At 38.5% G+C, this 11,607-nt stretch overlaps 1 non-coding gene across 1 annotated transcript; it reads right to left on the bottom strand.

The window, feature by feature from the left end:
* Nucleotides 1-1,105: 1,105 nt before the first annotated feature.
* Nucleotides 1,106-1,177, bottom strand: TRNAK-UUU. The gene has a single exon. It is a non-coding gene; the product is annotated as a tRNA-Lys (tRNA).
* Nucleotides 1,178-11,607: the final 10,430 nt, after the last annotated feature.

Consider the following 11,607-nt stretch of genomic DNA (forward strand, 5'->3'; position numbering starts at 1 on the left):
AATACACTTGAATGGCTTCAACTTGCATTGAAGATTCAGGTGGTTAATTTTCATCCACATTTTTTTCTTTCCGAAACCATAAAAAATAGACAACTTGTTCATTTTTTTATGTTTCGTTTTTGCCTTTTTGGTAATTTGCGGATGGGGAAGAAAGCACCTTACTCGGCTGCCATTTGAGTTGGCATCTTTATCAACCAGATAAAATTAAGAAATATATATATATATAGTATTTGAAATGGGAAATTTTGGTCAGTTGGAGTAAAGATAGTCTATTCATAGTAATTAATAAGAGTAAGATATGGTTGAAAGTAAATCCAGAAAGAAAAAAAACAGTAAAAAGAGGAGATTTGATCTTCTTCACTCCCCAACCTAACACGTAATTCAGCATGACAAGCTTCATGATCCTGAGTTTCTGACAGTACTTACTTCAGCTGTTGTTTCCACCAGAGCCGTCTGTCTGAGCAGCTATGCCTATGCGTACTTTGTACTGAGAGTCTACCGACTATTTACTTCAAAATAAACATGTTTGACTTAAGATAGTAAAATAGAATAGCTGTTCATGAAGAGGTAGATTCATACTTTTAGCAGATGGATAGATTGACATTGAATCTTCCGTAAATAGTGAAGTCCACACTTCTCTGTTAAAAAATTGAAAAGCTAGACATATTCATGAGTGCATGGCATGGCATGGCAGCACATACACAATTAGACGTTACACAAACAACACGAGTGTTGGCGGCGTTAATCAATGGCAGGCAGTCTGCTTCTTTAGGGTGGTGAAGCCATGCAGTCTAGCATTATCCTGCAGGTTAAAAGATCGCAAGAAAGGTTCGTAATGATAAAGATCACTAATCACTAGCATATATTTAGTTATGTGCTACACATCTGACAGCCAATAAGATGGGATGGGATGTTACATTATTCAAGTCTTAAAAAAGGATAGTTACTACTACTTCCTAGACTAATAGTAATAGTAATGATTCAAGTCCTAAATAATCACGGTTTTCGACGGTTATGTTTCTGTATTTGTATTCTTAAATACATATCCCCATAAGAATGTCCTAAATAAAAAAAAATTTGCCCTAAAAAAGAACCATTGGCCTAACGCCGACTAAGGGGATCGAACCCTTGACCACGGGATTAAAAGTCACGCGCTCTACCACTGAGCTAAGTCGGCAACTTCTGCTAATATATTTCTATTAATTAATTTCTTGAGGTGTTCCTAAGATTAAACACTAGCTACATTACCAACTAATATCCATCAATGCACCACCATTTGAATATCCATAACTCTACTGATGATTATGTTACGCTTTCATGCGCTGTATCCATTTTCTTCTCTAATTTCAAACCTAGAATATGGGTTTTCCAAGTTGACAGACAAAACAGTCACATTCCCACCGATTGTGGTTTTAGTTTTCTCCGACTTCCAAACGTATGAAGAAAATTCTATGTGGTGTTTTCGTAGTTCTCTTTGGATATAAAGAATAGTCTAGACACTTCGGGTGCTCTACATTTTCGGCCAGTACGAAATTGTACGAAAGGAAAAGAAAGTTTGAATGAGTTGAACTAGAACACATGAGTAGGGTAAGCTAGATCCGCAAATCCGTTGAAAGGAACAAACCATGTTTTTTAATCCCCAGATAATTTGACGCTGAAAACGCTATAGTTTCACTTAACCTGGCTTGATTGGGATATACCTAATGAGACAAAACCCAAGACATTTTGAAGTAAAAGAAGTCACCCCTTAACCTTGTATTTTCTAAATTGCTAATATGCCCTTGTTTAATTAACACTAAAAATTCTGATTAGGTTAATTAATTGGGTTTAGATTAAAATTTTGAAAATGAGAATTCAGTAGATTAAACCTTTTATCTGTCTTATGAGTTCGATTTCGATCAAAAAATTAGTTTTGAAAATATGAAAGGTCGGCAAGGTCCAGGTTTGAATAAGGTGTCGACTAAGATCCGCCGGCTTGGTCGACGTTTGAATAAAATGCCGACCAAGTCTAGCCGGCATGGTCCGCAAATGAATAACACGCCGACCATTTTTTGGCCGGAAGAGTCTTTGAATGAAGACTATCTTGCGCCAGCAATCTTATGGTCAGCATGTAAATATTTCCTACCATGCCGTCTATCATATAGTCGGCATGCAAACAATTTTTAACACTGTCGGCTGACCTATTGTCGGCATGCTAATGATTTCTAACCTTGTTGGCATGTAGTTATACCCAACAGAAAACAGAATATGGGAAGATGTTTTATTCATGCAATTTTGGTTACTACATTGATTGAAACATAAAACCTAACTCCTTGTTGACGAAAAAACGAATGCATTTAGCATGTGCTTCCCATTCATAGAGATCTACCCACAAAACCTACACTAAAACCATCAATCTTCGTCGGAGAAATCCCATTCATCTCCGGCCTGCATGAAGTCCGGGGCTACTCCGGGATTTTGGAGACCATGAATTCATAGCTTGCATCGAATGCGAATGCTTTCCCCTTTTCCTCCAAGTAGCGCGCTTTCACGACTTCATGCTACAAAAACAAAACACAAATTTACTTTGTTAGTGGTGTTTAGTAGGAAGATCAAACAACATGGATCACGTAAAATAAACCAAAAAAACACTTACAAATTGTTCAATGGACAAGTTGAAGTTGGTAGCGTTGAAAATCCGGGGTTGGAGAGCTAAAAAAGCAAGTATGGCATTTTCGATGACTAGGTGCCTATCATGGACTTGTTGAACACTTCTTCCGTTAGGATTCCCGAACTCTTGCCTAAATTTGTTGTGTACCCTAGCCCAAAAGGTTACGGCATCCACCCTCACGGAGGACTGATGTCTAACTCGAGTTTCCGCGTACCACGCTTTGGTGATTGCCAAATCTTCATTTGAATCAAATGAAGCCATTGTTGAATGTAGTGAGCTATTGGGTGAGTTAGATGGAGTGTAATGATATGAGCTTTGGAGAGTATATGCAAATAGTTGTGTGTTATTTTGTAGAGAGAAGTAGTGTATTTATAGGATGTTTCCCAAATTTGGCCGTTATAGTGCCCAAGTACAAGTCAATTTGCAATTGTACTTGCAAAAAATTTGAATTTTGAATTCTCCGGCACGTATTTTGTTTCCCAATATACCGACTAAGACTGGCCGGCAGGGTCTTTATTTTCTTACCCTGCCGACCTTATTATGAGTTTAGGCATCAGGAATTCATTTTCTTTTGTTTAACCGTCGGAATGGTATTTGGTCATTAGCGTGCCGGCTACAGTATAGTCGGCGAGGTAATATTTTATAACCATGCCGACCTTATTATGATTTTAGGCATTAGGAGTTCATTTTCTTCTGTTTAACCGTCGGAATGGTATTTGGTCAAAAGCGATCCGGCTATGATTCAGCCGGCAACGTTATATTTCATAACCATGCCTACTTTATTATGATTTTAGGCATCAGGAGAAGGTTTTTTCTGCAACACATAGTCGGCAGGGTCGATAACATAATACATCGCCGGCTATAAAACAGCCGGCTTGCTATGAACTTGATTACCTTGCCGACCTCGGTATGCACATAATTTCTGCTGGCAGGGCCGACAGTCTGACAATTCACAACCTTGCCGGCCCTGGGAAAGTCGGTAATGTAACTTAACAAAAGCATGCCGGCAGAACTATTGAAACTTTACATAGCTAAACAAACTATTCATTCAACAACTAGAAATTCAACACTTTTTGTCCAAAATACGAAAGCATGTCCCATAAACCTTAAAAAAAAACATTTGTCCAACCGTTAAATTTAACATTTGTCTACCACAACATAAAGAAATAAACTAAGAAAGCATTCATTCACGACCACGGCCACGGCCCCATTTAGGAACACCACCACTACTACTACCTTCACCACCACGGGAACGAACCCTCTTTTTGTTAGCATTTACCTTGGATTGTGCTTCCCTCCTGGATTTTTCTTCCCTATTTACTTCAGCATCAGCTTTCTTGAACAATTCATAGGCATCCTCATTGTCAACATTGCTAGCGTAGTCAATGTGTTTGGTTTGCTCTTCAATCGACAAAGACTCTCCTTTGTCTCTCGCGCAACACGTCACCTTCACAAAGGTCTTCAAATGCTCCTTCTATTTTCAATTAAACAACAAACAATTAATAAAATGATTCGATAATGTAATGTTAAAATAGTAAGAGCAACTCTAAAATACTTACAAAAAACTTAAGACTTGTTGTTGGGTCTTTCGATGCCATCTTCCTCTTACGAACCAATTCTTCAGCAGTCATTTCCCTAATCACAGTAGGACGAGCCTAAACCAAGTACCACGTCATGTATTTCTCATTAGCTTCATGACCTTCGGTCACCTCGTCCAAAAGACTCATATCGACTTTACGGCCACGTCTATCGTTCCAATGATCTTTAACTGGAGGTGGAGCGTAAGCGACGTTAATAGATTTTTGGGACGTGGTGCAGTCTTCCCTTAGCAATTTAAAGTCCGTCTCAGCATCGAAATGGGGTTCTTCTTGGACGTAACCCAATTGTTGCATTACCCGATGTGGATCATACATTGAATATCCATGGGTGCACAACAAGGGACCGTAGTATAATGCAACATCATATCTCCTTTGGATTAAACCTTGATTTCTAGCATCTCGATACGGATCAAATATTACCTCATCCGCAGTCAATTTGTCGATGGCGATTTGGATTTTGATAAGCTGTTGCGGCATTTCCTTATCCTGACCACCCTTAAAATTGTATCTTTGCCCTCTTGGCTTATCAATCGCAACATTCTCATCCACTTTGAGTAGGAGTTGGCTTTCACCAAAGTAGGGAATTTCGCATATGTCCAAACCTATGCAAACACAAAGTTTAGTAAGAATCTTATTTTACTAGAATTTTGCAAATATAAATGATTTAGAAAATATAATTACCTGGAAGAGACATATATTTCCGTTAACTTGCGTAGTGAGTGCCATTGAACCCTTTGTCAACTCATTGTTCAAGAAGGCGACCACCGAAATACCCCAAGAATACTCATGCATTTGATATAAGGGATCCAATAGTTGCATATACCTGACGTCGACCAAGCTTCCGGAACTATCGGGGAAGATACATTTGCCCAGGACGTATAGCCAATAAGCTGACGCGATAGCATTGATTCTCACCTAGTTCACCCTTCCTTCCTTATCAAAGATTTTCTTGGTCCCAGATAATGTGTCCCTCAAACTCTTCAGATTAAACCTCTTGCTTAGATGGCCATCCTTCATCACAAGCATAGACTCCGTCTCAATCTGATTCCAACCAAAAAATTTCTTGCTCAATTTGAAGATACCCTCCCAAGAAATTTTATGATCGAAGCCATCACTGGTTGCTTTTCCCTCAACCTCGATGCCTAGAATTTGATGAGCATCATCGGGAGTTATCGCCATCTCACTGAATGGGAATAACATTGTATAAGTCTCTCCGTAGAACCTCTCACAGAATGCGGATACGGTAACTCTATCATGCTCAATATTCGAACTCTCCACCGCAGGCCACAACCTGGAGTTATTGACAATCATTTTCACCTCGTCACATTACCCTCAAGATCCCAATTCTTAGTCACTGAACATGAAGCTTGGCGCCTCATGAGAAGGATGGCATGCTTGTGATCCTAAATACCAAAAAAAGAACATGAAAAGAAATACAAACACTTGCCGCAAATTTAAGATAGATACACTAAAATAAAAAACAAAGACGGATTGAGATTACTTACGATAGTATTATGGATTTGACATTCCCATGAGTCTTTGTATCCAAAAAGAACATCTTCACCATCTGATGGGGTCCCCTTTGGAGGCTCACCTGGTTTCTGTCTAACCATCAAGTGAGGGGGAGGGATGTGGGAATCAGCTGGTTTAGTGATAACCATCTTCTTCTTCCCGGTTTCAGTTGAATCTTTGGTTTGTTGAACATTAGCTTGAGTTTGTTATCCTTCTTCTTCTTATTCTTCTTCTTCCACTACCTCTTCAACAATTTCATCTTCGACATTCTTATCTTTATCTCCATTACCATCATCATCATCATCATTACCTCCTCCAACAGGTAGCATGTCCTGATCAGTATCATCATCATCATTATTACCTCCTCCAGCAGCCGGAGTTCTTTCATCAACATCATCATCATCACCTCTTCTACCAGATGAAATTGATTGGTCTTCATCTGGAGTTTCATCCGAATCACTTGGTTCCGATGGTGGTTGAGAATCATTCTGTACACGGATCTTGAGCGTCCCCGGCTCAACAAACTCCCCTTGATGTGTTGCAGTCAAGAGTTTTTCACCAACATGAGGAGGTCTTGAAGGAGGAGTAGCAGTTTTATTCTTTGCCTTTTGCAACCTGAACAAGAACAATTAAGAAAAAATTCATAAGTCGGCAGGGTCGACAAATATAACCTTGCCGGCTATACAAAAGTCAGAAGGGTCGATATCTAAACTACATGCCGACTAAAGTATGGCAAGATCTATAATCAAAACAATGCCGGCCAACATAAAGCCGGCAGGGTGGTATTCAAATACCATTCCAACTTTCAAAATTCAAGGCATCAGGATATACTAAAAAATTGAAATACAGCCGGCAAGGTAAAAATTTATAACCCACCCGACTAAAAAAAACTGACGCCGGGAGGGTCTTAGGTTGAATACATTGCCGACCCTGCAAGTAGAAGTTACAGATACTAAACAACCGGCAAGATCTTCAACCTAAGAGCTTGCCACTAAACCTATCTATGAAAGTCGGCAAGGTCGTGAAACAAACACCTTGCAGGCTAAATAACAACAAATTCAAAGATGCGATTTTCTGACCTAATTTGACATGCAAACATGAAATTGAAGTACTAGAGTGAGTTTAAGTAGGCCCTTACTTTCTTAATCGCGTCATTTCTATTTTTTTAGCGGCTTCGCTTTCTTCTTCAACCGTTTTTTTCTTCTCTTTCTTTTGAATTAACAAAGCAAATCCAGGGTTGTATTCATTGGGTTTTCTATTTGTGATTTTCGTACGACTAGGTTTCGACCGTGGTGGCTCCATGTTTGAAGATTAATCGGAATTTTCGAATCGACGATTACGACGAATTAATCGACGAGTTTTGATGGTGGTGTGATGGAGAGCCAGTATGGTTGTGGAGGAGAACAAGAAGAGAAGATGGAATGAAAAGAATAAAACTTATTTAGGGTAATTAGAATTATAAAGGGTAAGGGTAGTATTGTAACTTCACCCATATTTGGCCTCCCCTTATTAAGGGCATTATGTCCATATAAATCTGGGTATACCCCAATTAATCTGGGTATACTCCAATCTCGCCAGGTAACTGAAGTCACATGTAACATCTCTTAATGATTTATTTCTTTTTCCCTTTTTGCAAAATGAAAATATATTAAAGAAGGCTAATACAAGGGGTTAGCAACCCAGTTTACAGAAAGAGTAGATCCATCTAGTGAGGAAGCAGTGAGTGTCTTCCTTATATTAGATTTATCTACTTCTAAAGCATTGGAAATGCAAGCGGGGAAATAAGATCCCAATTTAAATTACATGAAAGTGTTTTGTTTTTTTTTGCCAAAATATTTGTTGCACTATTTGTCGTTCTAGGGACTAGGGAAGTGCCTAGAAAATTTTGACAGTCACTAACTACCAATTTTTCTTTTTCCATTGTTGTTTGGTTTCTCCGGGAGATGGATGGATGGATATCATTGAGATGGTCAAAAAGATTCTTGCAATCGCCTTATATGCTGTAGTTAGAAAGATTAAGCTCCTTTTCCTATTTTGTTGCTCGTAGAAGACCTACTGCTTCTACTTCTTCGGGGGATGTTGTTTTTGATGGTCCTACTCTTCCTTGTCCTGCATTTGTATCAACAAAAAAGAAAAAAGTTGGCTTTGGTTACGGGAATGATACACATCCAGCGAATTGACTCCAACGTGTTGTCCCGACAGAGAGAGTGGGTGATAACCGTCTCTGACTCAGCGGTTTAGCACGGGTGGGTTTAGGATGGGACCCACCCCACTCTCTCAGTTGGACAACCCGCACGGTATAAATCACTTCCGCTTTGGTTATGGGTGTCAAGTCATTAATGGTTCCATATCTCTTCATTTCCGCTCGAGGCTTCCCTAGTTTAAATGTTAGCTATTAGTCACTTATTGCTACCTAGTCAAACCAGGTGGTATGGTAACATAGCTAGATGATGCTTTGAATTGTAGTCCAACACTAGAGGCGTAAAACGTGCCGTACCAGCACAACACAACCCACGAAATCACGTGCTATTATGACGTGCAGTGTTTTCCCGTGCTAAAAAGCGTGTTGTGTTGGGATGTGCCAGAAAAATAAACGTGATGTGTCGTGCTGTGCTAGGTTGTGCTCGTGCTGGCACATTTATTTCATATTTTCCAATATAAATGTTTTCTGAATATTTAGGTATTATATGTGTTATTATGAAAATAAATCAACATAATGATAATAAAATGTCAATAATTGGCTAGAATGAAGACTTTTTTTGTGAAATATACACAAAATGTGATGTAATGTGCCATGTTTTGTAGTATTTTATACCTATTATGACGTGCTTTCTTAACGTGTTGTGTTGTATCGTGCCACGTGCTAATCCGTGTCGCGTGCTGGGCTGGGCTACTCTGCCGATTAGTCAAACCCAGCACGTCCTATTTAATTAACGTGTTGTGCCGTGCTGGGTTAAGTCATCTGCTGAGCTGGGTTGTGCTCAAGTTTTATCCTGTTGTGCTAGGCTGTGCTCGTGCTGGCACAACCCAATTTACACATTTATCCAACACGGTGTTCTGAAAGTTTGATACACAATCTTACGATTTTAAAAACAAAGACATCATGTAGGTGGTGGGAATCCAACTCAAAACCAGTTGGCAATGAGGAAAGTGGCCCTTCCATATTATATTTAAGTTAATTATGCGAAATTTATGACGTAGAACTATTCCTTTCACGCATCAATAAAACCATAATTATTTCTTATTTGTGTTATTGACTTTTACTCTACAAGAAGCAAATTGATTTCGCAAAATAACATTGGGTATGATTTTTGATAGTGATAAATTTGATATTTCTATAATCTCAATGCTATAGGGCACCCCTATAAAAACAAAATGACTTTAAATCTTTTTGATAAAGCCTGTAAAAAGATAACTTCATGCACTGAAAAAATGAGAGTAAATTATTGGCATATCAAGGATATCATTCATGCCTAGGGCTGCACAGGAACCGTCTCGTCCCATGGAACCGTCCCGGAATTGCAGGAACCGTACCGGTACCATCCCGGAACCGCAGTCAGATGGGACAGGTACAAGTACTAAAACTGATACCGTGCCTAGAGGAGGTACGAGTAACGGTCCTATGGTATTCCCGTCCCGTCCCGTGGTACCGAGGATCTATATCAGTTGAAATTAGGGGTTAAATCCTAGCCGTTGATAGTAGGGGTTAAACCCTTTCTCTATCGTATTCTCTTCATTTTTGTTTCCTCTCAGAGAAGAGGAGAGTAAAGGCCGTCGACGCCCCAGTCACCACCATGTTATAATCATCATCACCAGTTCTAAGTTATAATCATCATCACCACACCATCTTCTAAGCCACCGCACCACCATTTTCGTTTTCTATTTACTACAAGTTTAACCCTAGAAATCAAACAAGCTCATTCTCGTTATTAACAAACCCTAACATTTTCGATATAATTAACAAACCAGCTCGTTTTCTATTTGCTGCAAGTTTGTCATCCTGGTACATCTTCTTCAGGTATAATTAACAAACCCTGACATTTTCGATAATTTCATTTTGTTTTTATTCATGTATCCTGGTTGGCTTTACATAGTGTTGTTATTTACTTGTCTAATGATTTAATTGAAAGGGTTCAAATCGTGTAATTTGATGTATAGATTTGTGCAATTGCAAATGAGATATGGATAAATAGGGAATATCAGGGTGTATTCATATCTCCCTGCATTTTTGGTACTTTCATTGATGCATCTGTGTAACTGTGTAGAACCTGCAGGTGTTTTATTTTTCTTAAATTTGTATGTGTTTGTGGGTTCTGCTTGAAATTCATGTTAGCAAGCTGTTTTGGGTTTAATTTGGTGTGGACTTGGTAAATTGTGTAGTGTCCTGTGAAAAGGTGTGAATTCGTTTCTGCTTGAAACTCTCATATTGGTTTAATTTCTGCTTGAAACTCTCATATTGGCATCAAAAGGTGTGAATTCGTTTATATACTTCACATAATGTCAAGTTTCTAGAAACATTGATGTGAAGTAAATCTGTAATTTGTGTCAGTAAATCTGTATTTTTGAATGAATTTTATTTTTCAAACCATTTCTTATGCAAATGCAATAATCTGTATTGATGAGCTCTCAGTTTAACACTTAACTTTTTTTTTTCATTTCAGATGGATGCAAATGCAACTCAAAGTCAAGATGCAACTGAAGTTGGTTCCTCTATTAACCCTACATTTGTACCTGCACCTTCTGCTGATGCAAAGCAAGTTGTACAAGGAGATCCAAATGAAGCTACAACTCCTGTTGTTGATGTAGCCAAGAATCCGAAATCCACTTCAAAAGCTTGGAAGGATTTTATAAAATTAGATGAGGTATGGGTACAATGTATTCATGTATTTGTTCGATAATACCTTGCTGATTACTCCCTCTTCTTTCTGAACAAGAATATTACCATTGGGTTTTAAGTCTTACTCTACATGCCTTATGTTATTCACTGACAATCAAAGACCCTCATTCTCACCTGATAATGCTTAGAATGTCAATGTATTTTTTTTATTATTATCCTTTAACAGAGATTGCTGGTTATATGTGCCTGTTGTTAGATTTCGACTCATGCCTTTTATGCATAAACTGAAATATAAATTGTTGTTGCAGACATCTTGGGCGTGGTTCAATTGTCAGAGGTCTTGGATGCTTGATGCTTGGAGATGGAGTTCGTTTTTTGTCGCACCAAACTTATGAAAGTGGTCAATTGCCAAAACGAAATGCTATTTTTTTTGCTTTGCTTTCTGGTTTTTCTAGTTGAACTCTTAAACAGTTAATGTTATTAAACTTAGAAGTTTAAAAAAAATTCTTAAAGTATGTATGAATTCAGGTCTTAAGAAAGTCTTAACAGTTAAAGTTTTTAAACTTTGAACTCTCAAGATTTTTTGCTTTGCTTTCTTGTTTTTTTTTTTTACATATGCATTATGCAGATATGCTACAGGTAAAAAACCGGTCTCGTTCCGTACCGAATTAAACAGGTACAGGTCCCGTACTGTACCGTACCAAACAGGTACAAGGTACATGTACAAGTACAAGGTACAAGTACCGGCCATAGGGAGGTACAAGTACTGAGCTAGGCAAAAATCCGTACCGTCCCCTCCCATGTGCAGCCCTATTCATGCCCCATTTCAAAAGAAAATGCACCTCACTAAGTGACCTCACCAACAATGAAACAACCACTTGCCATTTTAAACACAAACATAAAAACCAACCTCATTTTCTAAGGCTTCCCTCTGATCTTCTCCACATAATTCATCCCCTTCTACACTCTCTCTTCTTAACTGATCTGTCCATTTCACAAAAACTTTGAAT

The sequence above is a fragment of the Papaver somniferum genome, chromosome 9 (genome assembly GCF_003573695.1).
Source record: "Papaver somniferum cultivar HN1 chromosome 9, ASM357369v1, whole genome shotgun sequence".
NCBI lineage: Eukaryota > Viridiplantae > Streptophyta > Magnoliopsida > Ranunculales > Papaveraceae > Papaver > Papaver somniferum.